Genomic DNA, 5,500 nt, shown 5'->3' with positions numbered 1-5,500 from the left:
TACGGGGTCACACAGAGTTGGACACGACTGAAGTGACTTAGCAGCAAGCAGTATTATGCCTCACAGTATCAGACACTACTTTTGCCACCAGACACATCCACAACTGAGTGTCATTTCTGCTTTGGTTCAGTCTCTTCATTCTTTCTGGAGGAATTACTAATTGTCCTCCAAGCTTTCCAGTGGCACATTGAATGCCTTCTGACCTGGAAGGCTCCACATCTGGTGTCATATCTTTTTCTCTTTTCATATTGTTTATGGGATTCTTGTGTTAAGAAGTGATTTGCCATTTCCTCCTCCAGTGGACCACGTTTTGTTGGAAGTCTTCACTATGACCCGTCCATCTTGGGTGGCCGTGCATCACATAGCTCATTGCTACACTGAGTTATACAAGCCTGTTCACCACGACAGGGCTGTGATCCTTGAAGGCAGTCATGTACAATACATGTACTTAATTTTAGTATACATTTTGATGCATTTTGAGAAATTTTGATACTGATAAATACATATGATCAGGATATTCAATATTTCCATAATTTTACCCATGTAAATGGAATCATGAAGATACCATCTTTTATATCTAATCCTGTTGTCGAATTATGTTGTTGTGTGCAGCAATAGGTTAGGTTTTACCAAGTAGTGGTTCTTCATATTGGTATGCCAAAGTTTCTTAATCCAACTACTTGTTGGTAGACATTTCTATTCTTTTTTCAGAAGTATATATTTATTTTCATTTTAATGGAAAATCATATGAAATATACATTATTTTTTTTTTTTTTACTTTTGACTCCATTTAAATTTCTAGAAACTATTTATTTATTTATATGAATCATACACTCACAGCAATGGAAGCCCCTCCAAGATCTCTACTGTTAGAAGGACAGAAACAGTTTCTCAGGTGAGGTGAGGAAGTTGGTGGCTTTCAATAAAACCTCCAAAAATGGCCCTGTTATTGAATTATATATTGACCAGATAGCATGTGCTTTGTCTTCTGTCCCCTGGATTGCTCAGCTCTGTTCTTATAACTAAACGACCAAAACAGCCTAGTCCATCAGACAGAGTTCAATTACTTTCAATATCAGTCTTCTGTTCTGGGCTCATGTATTCTCTTTAGCTAAGTGAACTCAAATATAGGAAACGACACCTTAAGAAACCTCAGTCACAGTAGTATGCCTGGTAGAAAATGACAGACACCCCCCCAAATGAACATAAAAAATGAAGCTTCTTTATATTCCCATAAATGGGACAATCCCAGTTTAAACATGTTGTGTCCATGTCCCAACAGCCCAATGCCTCCCTCAAAAAATCTACAGTTTTAATGACTTTGTATGTCTTGATAACTGTAAGCACAATATTGTACATCAGTTCTCTAGAAGTCTTGGAATTTACACATTGCATAAGTGTCAACAGAAATTCCTATTTCAGTTTCAAGGTGGCAGAGTAGAAGATCACGTGCTCATTGTCTCCTTTTCCAACAGGCGGGCAATCCACAAACTGAAGAACAATTATACCAAAGAAGTTCTCACACTGTTGTGAAGGTTCTAGACTTCACAACCTGTGGATCTGGCAAATGGTCTGGGAATGCCCATTGAATCTGACATTGACGGTCAGCAGGATTTGATAACAGAATTTCCAAAGGACTGAGGAAACAGAAACTCTTGGAGGGCACAAACACAACTTTGTGCACAGCAGGACCCAGGAGTAAGGTGCAGTGACCCCACAAGAGACTGAGCCACGCTTGCTTGTGAGTGTTTGGGAGTCTCTGATGAAGGCGTGGCTTGACAGTGGTGTGCCACAGAGTCACAGAGTTGGGGCATTGTTAGCACCATTCCTAGGAGGTGTGACTTGTTGGAATAAGTCTTCTTGGAGGAGGTTGCCATTAGGCCTAACAGAGCCCTTCCATAGAGATTTCAGGACCCCAGGACTGGGCTGCCTCAGGCCAAACTACAGGGAGGGAGCACAGCCACACCCATCAGCAGATAATTGGATTTCAGATTTACTGAGCATGGGCCTGCCCACCAGAGTAAGACCTAGTTTTATCCACAGCCAGTCCTTCCATAAGGAAACTTCACAAGCCTCTTCTCCACATCCATCAGAGGGCAAACAGAATGTAAACCACAATCACAAAAAACTAACCAAAACGTTTACGTGGACCACAGCCTGTCTAACTCAATGAAACTATGAGCCATGCCATGTAGGGACACCCAAGATGGACAGGTCATGGTTGAGAGCTCTGACAAAACATGGTCCACTGGAGAAGAGAATGGCAAACCACTTAAACATTCTTTCCTTGAGAACCCCATGAACCATATGAAAAGGCAAAAAGATATGACACTGAGAGATGAACCCCACCCCACCCTCAAATAGTGGGGGAATATCTGTAAATATACAGCTAATTCCCTCCTCTCTGGTGGCTCTAGTGGTAAAGAATCTGCCTGCCAATGCAAGAGACACAAGAAATGTGAATTCAACCCTTGACTCAAGAAGATTCCCTGGAAAAGGAATGGCAACTCACTCCAGTATTCTTGCCTGGAAAATCCCATGGACACAGGAGCCTGGCAGGCTACAGTACATGCGATCACAAAGGGTTGGACACGACTTTGCACATATGCCAGAGTTGATTCACTTTGCTATAAGGCAGAAACTAACACAACATTGTAACACAACTATACTCCAATAGAGAAAACAAGGACCCCCTCTTTTGCACTGCTAAGGAGTTCCCTTGATGCCCAGGAGCGGGGCTAATATCTCACCCAGGCAACCCCATGTGACTTTGCTGGTACAGCCCAATCTAGAAATTGCCAGAGGATCACCCTTTACTTTCCAAGGAGCTCTGAGGGATATTTGCTTTGGCACGTGTCCCTTAGGTCCCTTCAGCCAGAGCCATCCTTGAGACAAGTAGGGCAGAAAGCAACACAAGCAGCAGCGCTGGCCACCCAGTGTATTGAGGCCAGCATCCCCACTGACCTACTCCACGGCCACAGCTGTGGGCTCACACACTGCAGCTTCTGCTCCCTGGGAGTCCTCCTGCCAGTCAACTCTAGGCAGGAGATAGGACTCCTACCAGTAATTTCAGTATCTATTTACAGAGGGTCTTTTCACTGTGTCCCATATTACCTCTTAAGCACTTTTCCATATTTTATTACATTTTTGGTCTCTCTGTTTTATTCTGGATATTTTTGGAGCTAAATTACAATTTACTACTTTTCTCAACAGCTGTACCTAATCTACCCTTAAATGCATTATTGGAAAACTTCAGTCCAAGAAAATCCACTATGAAAGTTTAATATTCTCTCTATATTAGGGGTAGAGATACAGATATAGAGAGATATAGGTTTATATCCTCACATTGACAAGTTTCTGTGCTCTCCCTTTCTTAGTAAAATTTTAGATTTCCATGTTGTATCATGTCTGTCCCTCCTGTAGGCCTTCCTGTAATATTTCCTACAGGTCAGGTATGCTGGGGATGAATCCTTTAAGCCTAAACAAAAAGAAAAAGGGTATTTCCCCCCTTTATTTTGAAAGGTAGTTTCACCAGGTGGAGAATTAGAGATTTACAGTATTATTTCTTCTAATACTTTCAATACTTAAGAAAATTGCATTGTTTCCAAAGAGAAGTATAATATTAAGGGATTTGATTTAGGTCATACCTGAATTGCCTAGTGGTTTCCCCTGTTTTCTTCCATTTAACTCTAAAGTTTCCAATAAGGAGCTCATGATCAGAGCCATGGTCAGATCCAGGTCTTATTTTTACTCACTGTATAGAGATTCTCCCTCTTCAGCTGAAGAGAATATAATCAATCTGATTTCAGTACTGACCATCTGGTGATGTCCATGTATAGAATCATTACTTGTGTTGTTGGAAAATGGTGTTTGCTATGACAAGTGTGTTCTCTTGGCAAAAGTCTGTTAGTCTTTGATCTGCTTAATTTTGGATTCCAAGGCCCTACTTGCCTGCTACTCCAGGTATCTCTTGACTTCCTACTTTGTATTCCAGTCCTCTGTGATGAAAAGGACTTATTCTTTGGTGTTAGTCCTAGGAGGTCTTTTAGTCCTTCAAAGAACCGTTCAGTTTCTTTGGTAGCAGTGCTTGGAGCATAGACTTGGTTTACTGTGATGTACAATGGTTTGCATTTAAAATGAACTGAGATAATTTTGTTGTTTTTGAGATTGCACCCAAGTACTGCATTTTGGATTCTTTTGTTGATGATTAGGGCTATTAAATTTCTTCTAAGGGATTCTTACCCACAGTAGTAGATATAATGGTCATCTAAATTAAATTCACCCATTCCTGTCCATTTAGTTTACTGATTCTTCAAATGTCACTGTTCACTCTTATCATCTGTTTGATCACACTCAGTTTGCCCTGACTCATGAATGTAACATTCGAGGTTCCTATGCAATATTGTTCTTTATAGTGTCAGACTTTATTTTCACCACCAGACACATCCATTACTGTGTGCCATTTCCACAATGGTTCAGCCTTTTCACTCTCTCTAGATCTATTAGTAATTGCATCCACTGTTCTCCAGTAGCATATTGGACACCAACTTTTGCAATCCCATGGACTGCAAAGCCTGCCAGGCTCCTCCGTCCATGGAGATTCTCCAGGCAAGAATAGTGGTATGGGTAGCTGTTCCCATCTCCAGGGGATCTTCCCAACCCAGATATCAAACCCCAGTGTCCCTGATAATATAGTGTAAATGACATAGATTCAAGGGACTAGATCTGATAGACAGAGTGCCTGAAGAATGATGGACAGAGCTATGTAACATTATATAGGAGAGAGTGACCAAAACCATCCTTAAGAAAAAGAAATGTAACAGGGCAAAGTGGTTGTCTGAGGAGGCCTTACAAATAGATGAGAAAAGAAAAGAACTGAAAGGTAAAAGGAGAAAGGGAAAGATATACCCATCTGAATGCAAAATTCCAAAGAATAGCAAGGAGAGATAAGAAATTCTTTTAAGTCAACAATGCAAAGAAATGGAGGAAAACAATAGAATGAGAAAGACCAGAGATCACTTCAAGAAAATTAGAGCCATCAAGGGAAGATTTCATGCAAAGATGGGCACAAAAAAAAGACAGAAAGAGTAAGGACCTAACAGAAGGAGAAGAGATTAAGAAGAGGTAGTAATGATACACAGAGAAAACTGTACAAAAAAAAGGTCTTAGGAACCCATATAACCATGATGGTGTTATCACTCACCAGAAGCAGATATTATATAGTGTGATGTCAAGTGGGCCTTAGGATCAGTTCAGATCAGTCGCTCAGTAGTGTCCGACTCTTTGAGACCCCATGAATCGCAGCACGCCAGGTCTCTCTGTCCATCACCAACTCCCGGAGTTCACTCAGACTCATGTCCATCGAGTCAGTGATGCCATCCAGCCATCTTATCCTCTGTCGTCCCCTTCTCCTCTTGCCCCCAATCCCTCCCAGAATCAGAGTCTTTTCCAATGAGTCAACTCTTCGCATGAGGTGGCCAAAGTACTGGAGTTTCAGCTT

Source organism: Bison bison, unplaced genomic scaffold (assembly GCF_000754665.1).
Source record: "Bison bison bison isolate TAMUID 2011002044 unplaced genomic scaffold, Bison_UMD1.0 scf7180017864280, whole genome shotgun sequence".
Lineage (NCBI taxonomy): Eukaryota > Metazoa > Chordata > Mammalia > Artiodactyla > Bovidae > Bison > Bison bison.
This window is presented reverse-complemented; position numbering follows the sequence as displayed.